Here is a 20,120-nt window from a genome sequence, read left to right as displayed (position 1 = left end):
ATACACACAACAGCAGCTATTTATGTGATAATTCACAAGGCTATCATGATTTAAAATGTATAAAGTCAAGTTCCAAAGCCAGAATTTTTTGTCTATTTTTCCCCTGTCTAGTGCCTAGAATAGAGCATGACCTCTAGTAAGCACCCAGTAAACATCTGTTCAGTAAATGATTGTGCTGAGAAAAACGTTCAGCATATGTCAGTGAATGTTACAAAATATTATCTCTATAAGTTACTTAAAAAAAAAAAGATTCAATGTTTTTGAGATGTACTTAAGAGGGATGATATAACCAAGTAGTGTAAGCATGCCATCTAGTTAAGCACACACACACATACACATACACACACACACATGCACACACTAGTAAATAGGTGAGGCTTTATAAGCTGTATGAGTGCATTTCATGACAAGCTTTAGAGTCAAACAACACCCTTGATTCTAACCAGTTTCTCCTGTAATCCCTTCTTATAGAGAATTCTGGGGTCATCTCTCTTAATCATTTCTGTTACTAAACTAGTGTTCCATTAGGGTAAAATGATAAAATTAGAAAAAAAATTAATATAAAAGAGAAAATAAAAGTATCTTAGATAGACCAGATAGACAAATAAATAGTCTTAGGGAGGGAAAACTTTAACTCCAGTCATTTTGTTACCGCCTGAAACAACTCCCTGGATCTAATTTACGAACATTACAACCTAGATTGATTCAAGTATATGACCTAATGCCATGAAATATCACTTATATAAAAACATTTAATGGCCAACAAAGGGAAAATTTTCTAAGATACTGTATAGTGAAAATAAAGGTTATATTAATTTTAAAGGACATTAAACACTTCCATGAGTTATTAAGAGGAGTGTGGTTCCTTCTGTATCTCAGAAAATCACTTCCCAAAGTTACTTATGGGATTTGTTTATTCAGTCAAGTCTAAAGAATCTGAAAAAAATATTATGGCATATACTATCTTGACTTCACCATACATTTTTAAAATTCACTCACACAAAAATACATTTAATAAACGTAATATGAAAACATTTTACGAGAGAAATTTGAATTCAAGAACAGTAACGGAATCCACAATGGTAATAGGATACTTATTTTAATTGATTTTCGTATCTAAATTGTGGATAAATTCCTATCTTCAAGATATAATTTTGTGTTAATTAAATAATAAGAATTGATTTGAATACATCCTCCAAACGCACGACATATATTTTTATCTTTCCAAAGCGAATGCAACTGCTCTTACGGGACATACAACAATCAGGATTCTCAGTTTAGTAACTAGGTCACATGCATAGAATCAACAGTCATTATTTTATGGATTCATAATGTGCTGTAACATAAAGAATCGTCTACATCATTAAAAACTGACTTAGAAAAAGTATCCAATACTACTTTATATGAAATTAGTTATAGTTTAACTAATATTGTACATATATTGTTTAGAATGCATCTTAAACAAAATGTAATTATCATTGAAAAAGTAAGATAAATATTTGATACACATTTTGCAAAGTTTTACAAAATTTTTCAGAAATCACTCTAATACCATACACTCTCAGTTCTAGTGTACTGGTGACAATATTACGCTTTTCTCTTTTTGTAGCCAGTTGAATGTGTTTATCTCCTAAAATGTGAACATATTTTAACTAATTGATATGTCTTTCACTTTTATGAACTATGATTTTTTACATTTATCTTTTTCAGTATTAGTACTTAGTCCTTGATGTGTTATAAGTTGATATTTGTTACTGAAATTATTAACGTCTTTCATGCTACTTATAAAAGTTTTCAAAATCAATTTGCTTATTTTTCAAATTGTTCTCCAGTTAAAAGGATGTTTTTAAAAGCTTAAAACAAATTTATACACATGAATATTAGCTATATATTAACCTATATTCATTTATAATATATAAATTCTTATTTCTGACATTTTACTCTTTGATTCACCTGCAATATAATGTGGTGTAAGTTATGTGGGAACAAAAGTATAATTTTATTACCTTTCTCTCAAATATCTTATCATTCAGCCCAACATCAGAAATTTACATTATTTATTCCCAAATTTGTGCTACTAACCTTATCAGATAATAAATTATAATAAAAGGTGTTGAAATAATTTATCTAGTAATGTATCTGTGCAAACTTAGAGCAACAGATTTTAACTGCTTTCATTTCATGGTATATTTTAATATGTGTTTGTACAAAATTTTGCCTGCTTGTTTAAATACCCTGGCTATTCTTATAATCATTGGATTATGCCAAATTAAATATAAGATATTTTAATTTTCTGAAGAATGGATTAAATGTGTATTAATTATAAAAATATTTGTGATATTTATAATTTTAACAAATCAGTATTTGTGTACTATGTAATTTACATTTACATATTTTAAATGTTAATTTGTTTGTTTTATTCCTAGTATGAATGGAACAGTGTTCTAAAAATATTAGATTATCTTCATATCTATTATTGCTATTCAAGCATTTGGATTTTTCTTGTATTTAGCTACTCCACTGAACACTTATTGATTTCACAACTGTCACTTAATATTTCATGGATCATATTCTTATAAAATTACATAATACAAGCTATGTATTTATTCCTTTAGCTAGAACATGTTTTTTTTTTATGTTGACTGTCCAAGGAGTCCAGTACTTTTCCAGATAATCCTGGATTAAACCTGGGACTTCTTATGTTTTCAATTTCATAACTTTTCTCATCTTGCTTCTGTTTCACTGACTTCCTTTCATCTTCAACAATTGTTAAGCCTCATCCCTCAAGATTAGTGAATCATGATATCTTTCCTTAGAGAGTTTACAGACAATGTCATTTTATATGGAAAATCCAGGAACAAGTGCATGCAGAGACTTTCATAAGGAAAGCATAGGCTAGGGAAATTGTTGATTGGGACACTTCATGTAAGATTAGGATAGTTATCTAGAAGAGTTTAAAAAACCAGTTCAGGGCTTCCCTGGTGGTTCAGTGGTTAAGAATCTTCCTGCCAATGCAGGGAACACGGGTTCAAGCCCTGGTCTGGGAAGATCCCACATGCCGCGGAGCAACTAAGCCTATGCACCACAACTACTGAGCCTGTGCTCTAGAGCCAGCGTGCAACAACTACTGAAGCCCATGAGCCTAGAGCCTGTGCTCTGCAACAAGAGAAGCCACCACAATGAGAAGCCCACGCACACAGCGAAGAGTAGCACCCGCTTGCCACAACTAGAGAAAGCCCGCGCGCAGCAACAAAGACCCAATGCAGCCAAAAATAAATAAAGTAAATAAATAAATAGTTCAATAAAAGAAAATATGAGACCAGGTATGAAGATTTATATTAGCTCACACACATTTATCTGCAGAGGACAGTGACAATGAAGAGGCTGTCTCCAAAAACATGCTTAAATATCAACTTAAAAATTTGTTTACTTCATATAAAATTGCAAACTACACCCAAACTGACGTTCTTGTTTTCCATTTTCTATCCTTTAAGCACTTGATTCTTTTATATATAATCAAGTCATATATTATCTTTAATGTCTGTTCTCTGCTCCCTCCCCCATCAAAGGATCTTTGCCTGGTTTTAGTTTTTTCTCCCCTCCAGAAATATTTCCAAACATCTAGAAGAAGCTTTGATTATTTTTTTGCTTTGCTGAACACAATTTTGGGGAGTTGTTAATCTATCTGCCTAAGATGCATATGGATTCTGGTCCCTAAGAAGTAAGAAGCTGGTAGGGACAAAGCAGAAAATATGGACTGGGGCACTAGAATCCATGATGATTGAAGAAAGTTCTGGTAACCAAACACATGATCTGCTCAGAAGGGCAGGCAGCCTCGTTACCTTATTTAGGAACTGAAGAGGGCTGCTATTTTACATTTTGTTGAAACGTTCATAAATGTGTTGAAACGTTCATAAATGTGATAGTTGTTCAAAGAGGAACAAATTTTCTTAAGAACACTGCTGATACCCAGTGTGTGGCCTGTGGATGAAAAGACTCCTTCAGTACCCCTGGGAGAGGGGTAGCCTGGAGACTGCTGAGCCTTGATGAAGATAAGGTACGAGGGCTTCCCTGGTGGTACAGTGGTTGACAGTCCGCCTGCCAATGCAGGGGACATGGGTTCGTGCCCCGGTCCGGGAAGATACCACATGCCGCGGAGCAGCTGCGCCCGTGAGCCATGGCCGCTGAGCCTGCACGGAGTCTGTGCTCCGCAACGGGAGAGGCCACAACAATGAGAGGCCTGCGTACCGCAAAAAAAAAAAAAAAAGATAAGATACGAAGGGCTGGCCTGTAGAAAAATGCTTACTGGTAGAAATATCCGTGTTGAGTCATGCATGAAAAAAAGAGATCTGAGAAGAAAAAACAGTATTTCAAACATAAACAAGAAATAAGGATTTTACAATAGAATTCTACCTTCAGCTACGACGATTTTGCTATGAGTTCAGCAGCACTATCTCACAAATACCCACTGTGTTGGAAATTAAAATATTCTACTAATATAAATGTGTATCTGAAAAATAACTTTTGTCTGGTACCATTTTAATATGATTACCATATGTTAGTGAATAGCTTCTTATTAGATACCAAATAAGAATAAAATTAATAGCAGTAAGGAAGAAAAATTGCAAATTATTTTTTCAGACAAAATTCTCTGATTTTCAGAATCTGTGTCCTTGAAAAATGATGCTTTGACGTGGCCACTGGGCTGATAGATTAAAAAAAAAAAGGTAAATAGATGTTTAAACAGAAACAGATAGATATTTCATGTTGTTTTTGTTTTGTTTAGTTGGCTTTGTTGTTAAAAATTTATCAGGTATAATTTCTTGTTTCTCTTTTTCTAAGTAGCCAGATTTCCGTATGGAACAGTTTTCCCTAGGATAAAGTATCTTTCTTCATTATCATCTCTACCCAGAGATCCATTTATAAAACATAATATAAAACTCAAACTCTATGTTGAATACTCACAGTTCTTTCCGACTTACATGAGTTAAAGACTCAGTAGTGGGAGCTGGAGGGATCAGGCTCCCTGACTTCAGACTATACTACAAAGCTACAGTCATCAAGACAGTATGGTACTGGCAGAGAAACAGAAATATAGATCAATGGAACAGGATAGAAAGCCCAGAGATAAACCCACGCACATATGGTCACCTTATCTTTGATAAAGAAGGCAAGGATATACAGTGGAGAAAAGACAGCCTCTTCAATAAGTGGTGCTAGGAAAACTGGACAGCTACATGTAAAAGAATTAAATTAGAACACTCCCTAAAACCATACACAAAAATAAACTCAAAATGGATTAAAGACCTAAATATAAGGCCAGACACCACCAAACTCTTAGAGGAAAACATAGGCAGAACACTCTATGACATAAATCACAGCAAGATCTTTTTTGATCCACCTCCTAGAGAAAGGGAAATAAAAACAAAAATAAACAAATGGGACCTAATGAAACTTAAAAGCTTTTGCCCAGCAAAGGAAACCATAAACAAGATGAAAAGACAACCCTCAGAATGGGAGGAAATATTTGCAAATGAAGTAACTGACAAAGGATTAATCTCCAAAATTTACAAGCAGCTCATGCAGCTCAATATCAAAAGAACAACAACCCAGTCCAAAAATGGGCAGAAGACCTAAATAGAAATCTCTCCAAATAAGATATACAGATTGCCAACAAACACATGAAAGAATACTCAACATCATTAATCATTAGAGAAATGCAAATCAAAACTACAATGAGGTATCACCTCACACTGGTCAGAATGGCCATCATCAAAAAACCTAGAAACAATAAATGCTGGAGAGGGTGTGGAGAAAAGGGAACCCTCTTGCACTGTTGGTGGGAATGTAAATTGATACAGCCACTATGGAGAACAGTATGGAGGTTCCTTAAAAAGCTACAAATAGAACTACCATATGACCCAGCAATCCCACTACTGGGCATATACCCAGAGAAAACCATAATTCAAAAAGAGTCATGTACCAAAATGTTCATTGCAGCTCTATTTACAATAGCCAGGACATGGAAGCAACCTAAGTGTCCAACGACAGATGAATGGATAAAGAAGATGTGGCACATATATACAACGGAATACTCAGCCATAAAAAGGAACGAAACTGAGTTATTTGTAGTGAGGTGGATGGACCTAAAGACTGTCATTCAGAGTGAAGTAAGTCAGAAAGAGAAAAACAAATACCGTATGCTAACACGTATATATATGGAATCTAAAAGAAAAAATAAAAGGTCATGAAGGACTTCGGGGCAAGGCAGGAATAAAGATGCAGACCTACTAGAGAATGAACTTGAGCATATGGGGAGGGGGAAGGGTAATCTGGGACAAAGTGAGAGAGTGGCATGGACATATATTCACTACCAAACGTAAAATAGATAGCTAGTGGGAAGCAGCTGCATAGCACAGGGAGATCTGCTCGGTGCTTTGTGACCACCTAGAGGGGTGGGATAGGGAGGGTGGGAGGGAGGGAGATGCAAGAGGGAAGAGATATGGGGACATATGTATATGTATAACTGATTCACTTTGTTATAAAGCAGAAACTAATACACCCTTGTAAAGCAATTATACTCCAATAAAGATGTTAAAAAAAAAGACTCAGTAGTGTTAAATAACCTTTCTTTACTCCCTAATCAAAATTGGCTATGTATTTATAAGATTGTAATTGTTTATTATTATTTTCAGGGACTTCAGTCTTTTTATTATTATTATGCGCAAAGATCCCTGTGAAATTGTACATTCATCTCCCAATTCAGATCACCTATGGCCACAAGTATATAAGACCCAAGGACTCTGGTTATCTCCTGTAGTTTTATACAAAATTGCTTTTGTTGCTACAAAACAGGAACGAGAATATAAACTCTGTCATTTTGGTAAGCTAAACAGTGAAAGATAAGATTACAGTGCTTGTGGAGATTTTTGTCTTGTAACTAGTCATTGTCAAAATGAACTCTCACAGTGTGTTGCCTCAAGAAAATAAAAATTCTATCTTAGAAAAGAGAAACTTCAGTAGATGCGATGGTAGGGAGGCCTGCCTTGGGCAACGTGCCAACCATGCAGACATTCTGGGTAACAAGTTAATGGAATACACTTTATCCCCACCTTGGGTCCTGGCACATATCCAGTAACATTCAATTCCAGGAATTGAAGCTCTGGACAAAGTTCTGAAGCCAGCTCGTGCATGTGGGGAATTGGTTTCATCCTCCTCCAGGGATCATGTGGGGGGGAACTATGTGCAGGGATCTTTGGATATGTCTGATTGTGAGGGTTATGTGTAATTTGGAGCAGTTTATCAGTGTGGAGAAAGAATGTTTCCTGCCATTTCAGTAAACTAAGAATGTTGCACCACCATCAAGCCATCAGTCACTGCAGCCGGCTGATAATGTGCCCCGAGGGAAATTTGGGATGGAAAAAATAGGATACTGGCCCTAGATAGTTAAGATGCATATCAAAGGAATAATTTCAATGATCCCAGACTCTTGTATCTTCCCATTCATAGAAAAGCACTAAAATCATTAACTTGTCTATTTTTTTGTGATCAGCAGAAATCTTCTGATGTTTCAACTACATTTTTTTTTCCCCAAAACTCCTCAGTATCCTAGCTCCTCCCTTACAATGTTTGGTACAGTTCCTCAGAGCTATCTGAGAGGCTGTCTCCCAGGATATAGTCCTCAGTAAGGTTCCTGAATAATATGTGACTGGCAACTTTCAGGTTGTGCACTGTTTTTTCAGTCGACATTGACATAAGTGTTTGAATCCTGCTGATGCTAAATTTCTGTCTATATAGAAGGAAAATTATTTTTAAAAGTTCTGAATATAGCATATGATGTTATTTAGTACCACGTGGGGGAAGGAACAAACACTATAGGTCTGTTGGTGAAATACAGTGAAATCAAGTGTGATATGTATTATAACTGCACAAATGCAGATAAGAAAGCAACTACCTAAGCTCAAAAAAACAAAACAACAAAACAAAACCAGGAAAGCTTCATGAAAACTTTACAAAGCATAACACATTTCTTCCTCTTTGGCAGGGTTTGTAAAGGGATGGGAACATTGTCTCAGTTAAAAATAAACTGGATTTGACATTCTTTGTGGTCTATAATTAGTGTTTTACTAGTAGGGAAAGAACTAACATTTCTATCGTCTCTTGTACAAGTGTGCTATTGCTGCCAGAACAAACTACCACTAACTTAGTTACTTAAAACAACAGAAATTTATTATCTTACAATTCTACAGGTCAAAGTTCAACTTGGATCTCTCTGGGCTAAAAGCAAGGCGTTGGTAGGGCTATGTTCCCTTCTGAAGGTTCTTCAGTAATATCTGTTTCCTAGTCTTTTTTTTTTTTGGCTTCTAGAAGTCATCTGTATTCCTTGGATTGTTACAAGTTCATCCTTTGTCTCAAAGCCAGCACTGTTGCATGTTTTTAATTCTTATTATTCCAAAGGCATGTCTCTCTGTCACTGACCTCAGCAGAGAATGCTCTTCTGCTTTTTTGGACTCTTGTTATAGGGCACATCCAGATAATCCCCAATAATCTCTCCAACTCAACGTCCATAACCTCACTTACACTTGCAAAGTCCCTTTTACCACATAAGGTAACATTAACAGGTTCCAGGGATTAAGGTGGGAACATCTTGGAGGAGGGAGGAGACATTATTCTGCCTACCACATCTCAAAATAATATTATCTACAGAAAACTTAGTTCTTCATATTAAAAATTGGTGATGTGTCTTAAGTTGCTTCAGACACCCCTAGAATTATATGAAACATTTTTATTAATGTCTTTTTCCAGGTATACTACAACCATTTTAATTAACAAAGTGTAAAACTTGAAATATAATACAGAAGGATCCACACTTGAATTTCCTTAAAGAAGACTTATCTAAGACTAAATACAAAAAAGCACGAGCCTCAGGAATAAAGAGATCTTTCACAAATACTACCCCTAATCCTACAGAAGGTGGAGCTCTGAATTTTCCATGGAGACGGTAAGTAGAAACTAGTCAAAGTTTAGTTGCTTTGGTAAGCTGGGTTAAGGGGTTAAATTCCAAAAAACTCTAGTCACAAAGCAAGTCCACCCTCACTGTGATATAAGAGCTAAAATTATGGTGTAAGCTTATGTGCTGCCTTGACATCTGGTAAAATCAGAAGGGGCTTGAATGGCCTCACTACAAGTTTCCCTCCCCATTCTACTCCCTTCTTAATGTCCCCTAACCAAACAATCCTCCCCTTCCAGACCAGGTGCAGTTTCTGCTTATCCCTGAGTAGTGGTCTTTAGCTCCCTGCCACCCTATGGAATTATTCAAACAAGTCAATCAAATCCTCCCACGGGAACCAGGGGGCATTACCCTCTTGACACTACAAAGCTTGCCTCTTACAACCCATGGTTGTTCACTCTGTTCCTGAATGCAACACCTGCATGACCTTGAATGATGTGGTATGGTCCTCTCCTGAGTAGCTTATATGATTAACAAACTGCTGTCAATTTCATCCATCCAGTGCTGTGTTACATATGTTCGGCCATCTCTACAACCCTAGGGTGCTCTCAGCAACCAGAGGTCCCCAGCAGTGCCACAACCTTGTAGGTCGAATCTCTGACCCTCTTAAAGGGCTCCCATCTCAATAAATCAGACCCACCCCAGATAATCTCCTCTTTGATTATTTTAAAATCAACTATTTTGCCACCTTTATTACATCTACAAAGATCCTTCCCTTTTGCCATATAAGTAAGTTAACCACAGGAGTGATTCCCCAGGCTATTCACAGTCCCACTCACACTCAAGGAAGGAGAACAAGCAGAGTATGTGCACCAGCTGGGGAAATCAGTGACCTTCTTAGAATTCTGCCATCTAGATCTCATGACAAGTTCGTGTCCATATGATTGACTATTTTCCTCACCATCAGCAGCAGTCTCTTTTCTGGAGATAAAACTTATTTACATTAGGCTCTAACCTTGTTTTACACAAAATGTTTAGAATAAAAAAAACAAAGCAAAGCAAAACAAACAAACATAAAAACAAAGTCAATAAAGGAGACAGATAATATAGAAGTTGAGATTAACAGATAATGACCAAAATAACATTGTTAAATATGTTAAAAGAGCTACTGGGAAAAAGTGGATGATTTACAGAACAAATGGGGAATTTCAGAAGAGAAATGGAACTATAAAAGGAACAAAAAATACATCAAAATAAGGTGTCTTCTGACTGGCAGTGTGAATCTAATCCTTTTACCTAAATGCTCAGACTTGGCCTAGAAGATGCTCATTCTTATCCACCTCTACCTTCACTTCCTTTCAAAGAGTTAAAGTATTTAAAAATAAGATTTGAGTTACACACTTTTAGTACCAAACAGTTGCTGTCAATAAACTCTGAGTGTTTGTGGAACACATTCATGAAACTACTTCCATTAAGTCAATATTCTATTTTCCATCTCAAATTACACTCCTTCCCCCACCCTTTTGTTCATCCAAGTTCACTAGACAGAGTTATAAAATGAGTTCCATGTAATAGAAAATATTCCATTGGCAATAATTTGTCACAATATTAAGAATGAAATATATTTCCCACATTCAGAGAAATTTCCTGAATATTCTGTTACCACAGAAAAATAAATCTCAATAAAATGAGTTGTCCACTTTAATTCTGTAAATAAAATTCAATTAAGTGTTGTATTATCTCCCCTTTCATATGTCTCACCCAACCCATACATGTGGGTGTTCCTTATGTAATTGATTCAAATCTATAATATTCTACTACAAGATCTTCTACTAGCTTCCTAAAAATTTTCAAAGTGGAAGTTTACACTTAAAGGCTCTCAAGTATCTTACTTTCCAATGTTGCAGTGAACCACAGAATATATTAAACTATTGCATCATGAGCTCCACATCTACAAAATTTACAAAACATGAATAAAAGTCAGAACTAAATGTAACCACTTCTGCAGTTTACATCCTAAATATAAATTTCTTACATATTGCTATTCCCAAGTGAAATTGACAATTCAAAAACTTGGAATTCACCACATAGTCTGTCAATATTTCTGTTGCCAAGTGAGTTTCAATATTCTCTGGGGAAAGAATGTAGATAGAAAAAAAAATTAAAGAAAAAGAAGAAAAAGAGAAAACACTTTGTTTCAGTTCAATGAGTTGTGAGTTAATTCATACTAGTTTTCAGAGTCTAATATCTGTAATGTCATTTAGGGGAAATTTTATCCTCTTCAGAGATTAATTTTGCTGTCATGTGATTGTCTCCAAATCAAAAAATAATTATAATAGTAAGAAAATCCAGGATACTACAGGCTTATCCTGCTGTTGGTTCCCATGGTGTGCTTTCTCTGAGAAGCAATAACGTGTCTGTCAAGATAAGAACCTATGAGTTAGGTATTTACCTAAATAGTTTACCGACATTATATTCTGGTAACTGAGTTAAAAATGTCAGTTAAGATATCAGATGAAGAGAATGTGGCATGGAGATGTGAAGCAACTTTCCTAAGACCATACAATTAGTAAGTGGAGTCAAAATACACTGTTGCTCTAGAGGCTAACCCCTCATTCTGTTGCTTCTCACCACAGCCTCCTCTCTGTGTTCAGTGACATGAGAGAGCTTGACTCTGCCCCTTCTTTGGAGAGCTTATGAAAGGAGACAGCAAAGATTTTTCCAACCAAAAGGGAATTCTGTATTTACAAAATGGTTTATTCTATTTGACAAGTATTTCTTAAGTGCCTACTATGAGCAGGCGCCGTTCTACTAGGCTTTGGGAACACATCAGTGAACAAAACAAGCAAAAACACCTTGTCCTTTACTAGGCAATGACTGATAAGATAGATGGACAAATAAGTAAATAAAATAATAAATTACCTAGTAGGATATGAAAATTCCTATGGAAAAATAAACAAATAAAATGGTGAAAAAGAGGATCCAGAGTTCTGAAGAAACTATTTGAATTGTAACAAAAACCTCTACTATGTCTCCATTAATATCTTGACCCCTTGCTGGCTTACAGCAGGCACTCATGCCTCTTATTTTTAACAGCAACCATAACAAAACTTGTCACAGTTGGAAAATACCTATGGGGGGAAAAAAGAGAACAGAATTTTAGTTCATTATATTCCTCCCACCTATTCTACTCCCTTCTTACTGTGAAAAAAATAATATCTGAAATCAGCCAGAGAACTCCTCTATAGGCCATCTAGAAGTAAAAGGGTTAGCCATCACAGCTTGAGCCTGGTAACAAGTCAAAAGAATGTGTGAGTCCCCATTTTCTGTGTTAGAGTGCTTCCAGTACAGAGGACTGATAATTTATAGAAATAACATCAGGAAGCAAGAGGTGAATGCTTTCCATAACACTCTCCAAAGTAAATACGTAAATACGTTTTCTCCTTATCACTACCTCAAGCCGAGTCATTGATGGTAACACCCCTATTTTATATGTGTATATATATTTTATATATATATGTATATATATATATTTTATATGTGTATATGCATTTTATATGTGTGTGTATATATATATATATATATACATGTATAACATATCCTCCAGACTACAGACTATGTCATCATTTCTTGAACTTGAGCATTATTATCAATGCAAAAAGAGAAAACACACAATTATTTTATCTTGTACATTTCAAAAAGTTTACTTACACCTGTATCCAGAGGCTTAGTTATATAAATCTCTATAAACAGAAGTTATTGGACAAAATATATTATGTATTCTCATCTGGATATCAGGTATAGGGAAGTTTAGGTTACATATTAGAAGATGACTAGAAATAGGAGCCATTATACCTTTATTTGCTATACAAAAACCTAAAGCTTAATATAACACTGAATATAATACTGAATGTAATATCCACAAGAATACTTCTGCCTTTTCAGTATTCAAGTGTGTTTGTTTTGCCGAATCATAAATAACAGGGACTAGATTAGTTCTTAATCTGGGTTTCAATGATTGCACAAATCTGTTGAACAATGAGGTGAATTCAGCTCAATTCAATTTGAATGAGGGAACAAGAAGCCTTTTTGGTAGTTGAAATTGCCCTAATGCAAAACACAGGTGATAAAATGATCTTGATCCTACAACAGTGAAATTTCAGCATGCCAGTAGAGAAGTAATGTCTACTGAAGCAGCAGGGAGCCTCAGGAACTGAAAGCAAATCTTGGCTGACATGATGGCAAAGGGATTTAGCAAACACCCACCAGCTCCCTAACAGACTTTAATTGAACACATATATTTGAAAAACATCTGGGTAAAAGCGTTTATTTCTTGGACTATGGTAACTTCAAGAATACGTTACTTTTGTTCTTAAGAATATAAATTCTAATAGAGAAACCATGACCACACTTGTCAGGTCAATACAATAATAAAGAGTAAAACTAAGTAATTCTCTGTCTCTACCTCATGAGTGTCTGTGTGTGTGTGTGTGTGTGTGTGTGTGTGTGCACGTGCACGTGCCAGCGCTGTGTTTGTGAGGAGGTGAGGAGAGAAACCACTGCAAATCAATTTGTTCATATTTGCTACCAACGTTGTGAATACCAGAATTTCTTAGAAATACAAGAAGAAACTGTCAGTGTTTTTATTTAATTGTACTGGGGGAAAATCATGTACCAGGGCCCCAATATGCATACTACATATATCACATGTCATTATCGATTTAGAAGTCTGTATATCATCAGCTTCACAACTAAGGACATCAAGCAGAATATCCTACATTTCACTGACCTGAATTCACTGGATGCCCTGACATCAGATTAGCCTGCACTCTCCTGAAAAGGGAAACCATTCCATCTCTCAGGTGTACACAGAATATATATTATAATAATACATCACATTATTTTTTCAAGGAGCTAATTTGAAGAAATCTGCCACAGAAGTATGGATTTATATAGTACTTTTGAACGAATGTAAAAGTGGACATTAGTAATATTTTCAGACTGATAATTTACTCCAACATTATTCATTACACTTTAAGCCAAAAAAGGTTGTATAGTTTTCCACTAATTTTGCTGGAATAACATGGTTTTAAATATCATAATTTTTTCTAGACTTTCAAACTTAAATAATTAAATAAATGAAATATTTGCTAAATGCTTTATATTAATTTTAGTCACACAATCTGAATTTAATTTCATGCTTCCAGATCATTTAAAATATAAAATATTGTTTCAACATTAAAAGGTTATGCTAATCTTTCTTGAATTTCTTAAAAATAAATAAAATTATAAGAGAAATTGGTATTTCTACATAACCGTTAATGGGATTAGAAACTGGAATAACTTTTTGGTAGATTTGACAACTGTGATAATATGTATGTGTCTAATTCTATGAGTAATTTGACTTTTAGGAATTTATCCTGCAAATAAACTTACACAAAATGGGATGTTTATGGCATATGTTTTTATGAATATGGCAAAAACTTATGTGTCCACATGGTACTAGTCGTTATTTTATATCCAAAAAGAACACTAAGCTGACATTAAGAATACTGATTAGATACATATATACAGAAGTACACACTGAACTGGGAATACTTCCAATATTTTTTAAAAATAATTTTCAGAGTTTACTTTTTCACTCACATCTCTTACTCTTGGAAGCTTAGCTTCTAGCCCCACTTTTCTGATGAAATAGTTTTGTCATAAGTTAGTAATGTTGAAGAGAGTAGTTCACATTATCTTAGGGTTTGAATTAGCTAGAAAAGATTTATTGTATTTTATTTTTCCTGTGTGGTAGAAATGGTTTTCTTTTTAAGAACGTATTTTAAGGTATGGCTCTGATTAACAGTTCATTGATAGCTTTGGTGAGTAAACCAAACACACTTTTTGTGGGCTTGGTGGAAGCTTTGATGGAGTAACCTAGATCAGCTTTACCTTCTCCCTTAAGCAACCAAAAAAAAACGTAAAAAATATTAAAACAATATTTTTTAGACAGTGCACAATAGGTAAAACATGACTATGATCCCTGTTAAAAGTTTTTGGTTCAACAGAATCACCTACCTTCATTTAACATATTTAAATTATTTTTCAATTAATAACATTTTACAAAATACTTTTGTTATTTGACAGTAGTCAAATGACTCAATGATTAAATGTAAATATTTTTCATATTTTTTATTATTGTAAACTCTAAATAATCTGTCATGTTCAAAGTTAACATTGTTTCCTATATTCAGCATAATACTGTGCATTCTGAAATATTATGGAAATAATAATTTATAGAGCATATTAATTGACTGATCTAATTTTTTTCTTTATTGGTCAAGGTAAACACTATTATACTGCTGGAAGAAATTAAAACTGACCCTGTCTCATTTTTGTCTCTTAACACTGGTGACAATCTGCTGACTGCTAAACATTCTATCTTGGGAAATATTTGCTGTATATTGACTGTAGTTTCTAAAAGGTTACATGGACGTGGCTAAGCTAGTAATGAGTCTGGTATAAGTCAGTAAGAGCTTCCATTTTCTCTCCAATAGCGTTAAAATCCCAATATTTGTTGTTCAATACATTATAGGAATATCCAAAGGCAACTCTTAAAATTTGATGAATCTCAAATTTTTCATTACTCTCAACTCCAGTTAATATGTTGATGGATAGTGAGTTTTATTTTTAACTTAATAATAACTTTGAAATAAAAAAATTATTCTGAACTTTGCCTATTGCCTAAGATTTTTTCAATTTAAACAGTATAGATTCATGTGCCATAATTATGTCATTTTTTTCTTACTCCAAAACTCATCACCAGCAATGCATCTATGTAACATTGCATGTGCTATAATACAAAATAGATAGCCAAGACTATCTTGAATTGCTGTGTTCTAGACTGTAGAATATAGCTATTTTTAATCTCCCCTGAGATAAGTGTATATCTCATGTATAAAAAAATCTAATCATATTGTCTTTACTACCATTATTTTATATAGTAAAATTCAATGTCAGTGCTGCCTTTGCTAGCTATGGAGAAATACAAGCACTATAATTAAAAATGAGTTTATTTTCTAGCATACTAGGCAGAAATGTAGTCCCCCATAGGAAGATAAAAATGGAAAAGCAAATTAAAATGGATTTGAGCCAATACATTGCTAGATCAATATCTGGCATTCATAGACCTGCTTAGCAAAGATTCTATAGCTATTCAGCAATCTTATTACTTCTACCAAATGACTAAATGCTACCCATGCGTATTTACTGAGAAGGCAAAGAATAAAATCAGAAAGGACAAAGACGACGAGTAACTCTCAAAAATTGTTAATACTCGCATAACAAGAAACAACCTTGCTATCAATCCAAATTATAATTAAACCGCTAAATTATATTTTTTTAATTAGTAGGAGTTGCCAGGATTTTTTTGTACCATCTGCAATGGCTATTTTTGCTATATGAAAATTCATTCCTCTACTGCCTGATTATGCTGCAAACACAGGTGGGAATGACAGCGTCTTCGGCGTTAAGGGTAGACTTCTGATGGCCTAAAAAAATGATGTTATCTCATCCCATTTCCACAGTGATTGGTTCACCTCTCGACTACATATCCAACTAATATCTTTAATGAACAGAATTCTCCTGTCCACAGTAAAGGTTCCAGATTATGTGTGCAAAGAGTAACCTATCTCTCTAATGAATGTTTAGTGAAAGAAAAAGTTACTCCTGCCTTATGGAAATTGGTGACATCACTGAATGGCTGAATAAAAGCCTTGTTTGTAGTCTTCCCTACTTCTAAACTTTTCCATTATGTGAGCAAATAATTTCCCTTTCTTCTTTTAGCCAGTTGGTTGAAGTGGTGTCCTCTAATAAGTGCAACTGAAAAATAAATGTTCCATGTACTTGTTGAGTAATACTTACTACAAGAAAATCATTTTGGATATCTAATGAATATTTTGGAACTTCACTGTCTTTTTAAGAACTTGAATATTGAAAATGATTACAAAAAAATTCGAAGAATTGCAATGATTCAGACTGGATTATCTCATTTATAGCAGACATTTGTTTTGTTTTTTCAAACTTTGAAGCATCTGGATGTTGCTTTTGGACCTCAGAGCCCTTGCTAGCTACGGAGAAATACAAGCACTGTAATTAAAAATGAGTGCATTTTTAATTATGAGGTGCATCTACATGTGACACAGATGGATATTTTCTCTTTTAATCATTTGACTTGGGTAGATGTAACTCTGCAACACTCTCCCCAATTAGATATAACTAGATGCTCTACTCTGACTGAAGTCTGCATTCATTTTCATATTCATCTGCTGTTCATGTTTGTCACAGCTTTAAAGTATTATAAGGTATTTAAACTATTGTAAGATCTTAAATTCTTTAACATTTTAGCCAGACTTACCCTCTACTGCTCTATGTTTATGCTAATTACATAAGTGGGATTTGACATTGAACTTCTTAATAAAACAATGCCATGGCATAGTGTTCTCAAAAGGAATGAGACTGTGACATATGATATGAGAAGTATTATTTGTGGTGTAGATTTTTCAGAACTTTTCATAAATTTACTGATTTCCCTCATTTGAGCTCCAAGCCATGAGTTCTAACATTATTTATAGGGAAGTGTCATAGTGGCAGACAAGAAAAATTATTGGCAATTATTAGATTTTAATTTTTATATCGTTGAGCTAGTTATAAGAAAGGAACATTGTGAGAATTACAATGAAGTTTCTGTCTGGATTTCAGAGACTAGATTAATGTTTACAAACTTAAGGAAAGTAGGCTGGAGAAAGGGAATTATAGAGCAGACAAGCTATTTAGGTATCAGGGAAGGCCCCTGAAAGGGAAGCCAAGCATCCAGGACAACCTAGGGTACGTGTGTGTGTGTGTGTGTGTGTGTGTGTGTGTGTGTGTGTGTGTGTGTGTGTGTGTGTGTGTGTGTGTGTGTGTGTGTGTGTGTGTGTGTGTGTGTGTGTGTGTGTGTGTGTGTGTGTGTGTATGAGAGACTGAAAGTGAACCAAAGACGGAGGCAGACAGACAGACAGAAACAGACACAGAGAGAACCTAGAACGATACATTCCTTAGTGCAAGCTAAAAGTAAGAATAACAATCTATGTTATCTAGGCATAACAAGGCAGAGGGAGCCCATGTGGCTTCTTCTCTGATACCAAAGGCACAGAAAAGCATCTGAGAGGGGTATGGAAGACCTAGTTGATGGCTATAAATACAAAAAACATCTTCCAGCAGTGAAAAGTATATGGCAGTCACCATATAAAACAATAGATCTCAGCAGTTTTCTGAGTCTCTGGGTCTTGCCACTTTTCCATGGCAATATTCTTAGGTTGGTTCCCTGTAGTTTATATATATACATATATAAACTAACAAAAAAACCAAGAAAAGGCTGCAGAATATCCAGCCCTCAACTTGAACCAGGCTATGCAAAAGATGAAATTAAAAGAAGAGGGAAAAAAGACAAAAATTAGTGTTCAAAAATTCGTCCCAGTGCTTCCCTGGTGGCGTAGTGGTTGAGAGTCCGTCTGCCGATGCAGGGGACACGAGTTCGTGCCCCGGTCCGGGAAGATCCCACATGCTGCGGGGCGGCTACGCCCGTGAGCCATGGCCGCTGAGTCTGCGCGTCCGGAGCCTGTGCTCCGCAACGGGAGACGCCACAACAGTGAGAGGCCCGCGTACAGCAAAACAAACAAAATTCTGCCCAAATTTTCGATAACTGTAATATTATCTCTAAAGAACACAGACATATCTTCCCATCAAACCATTTTGAAATGAGGTAAGGAAGATACATTTCTGCAGTGCCAATGATTTCTGACCCCAAAGCAGTGATAAAATGGATCACCTTGCTGTTACCAAGTTTCTCAGTCCCTGCATTGTCCTCTAAAAAGCACACAAATGTGGGGGAGGTGGAATTGGATGGAAGAAACCAGTTGTTTAATATTGGTTTTGTTACAAAGTAAAGGAGCTGCAGAAAAACTTTCAGTGGTGCAAAGTGTCAGCTTAAAATGCCTTACTTTAAAAGTGTTCCAGGACTAGGACTAGCCTAAAGAAAAGAGGTCATCTGCTTCACCAAACATGGATCCTGATGGAGTTTCCAGGAAATTGCAAGGTTCACAGAAGTGTTTGGAAGACATTAGAGACATAGGGAAGTGAGCAACTGTCATACATAAGGGTCTGGGAAGGCAGTGGAAAGGCAATAAACATAGGTAGAAAGAGACAGAAGACCACAGTAATTAAGAGCAAGCACTCAGGATTAGGCTTCCTGACTTCAAGTCCTTACTGGCAATGTGACCCTGAGACAAGTTACTTTTACCTTCCTTTCTCATTTTTAACTGGGATAACAATAATGACTACCTCCTACATTGTTTTGTAATGAATGCTGAGATACACGTAGGAAGTGATAGGACTGTGCTTGGCACATATAGATGGGTAACGATATTTATTATTAATATTTAACATAATAGGAATCAAGAGCAAACAATTTTATTTTGACTTTGTGATTTACTGATAGTATATACCTGGACAATTAAATATAATTTATTTACAAATAAATATAATTTATTTACAATTAAATATAATTGTCCAAGTAATACAATTAAATATAAATATATACAATAGTATATACCTGGACAATTAAACTAGTCTTTATTTTCCCAGTTTGTAAAGTCTGGGTAGTAACATAGATTTCCTCAATGTCTGATGCTTAAATTGAAATTTTAATACATGACTGAAATTTTAATACATGACTGGAAAATCGCACATAATCAGCATACCCTGAAAGAAATTTTTCACTTGAAGTTCTCTCTATATATATTAACACATTTAAAATGCACTTTTCCCTTCAGTATTAAGCAGAGTGCATTTAAAAAAAAAACGTTTAATAGTCATCATTGGCTAAAGTAGTTTGTTGCATGGAGTCATCCTATATAACAACAAAAACATTTTTAAACACTACAGTCACATACTATACTGAGAAACAATAGTTAAATTTCTGATAATTTAAGTGTGAGAATGAAAGGATTCTATTTCCTAAGTGTACTCAATGTAAATAATTTTGGTGAAGACTGAACAGGAGAATTCTAAAAGGCTTCAGCTCATTGAGTCTCCAAGGCAGTGCCTTGCAGTAAGACCACAATGGTATGTTAGGGAAAAATAATGG

The sequence above is a fragment of the Lagenorhynchus albirostris genome, chromosome 18, assembly GCF_949774975.1.
Source record: "Lagenorhynchus albirostris chromosome 18, mLagAlb1.1, whole genome shotgun sequence".
Classification (NCBI taxonomy): Eukaryota; Metazoa; Chordata; class Mammalia; order Artiodactyla; family Delphinidae; genus Lagenorhynchus; species Lagenorhynchus albirostris.
This window is presented reverse-complemented; position numbering follows the sequence as displayed.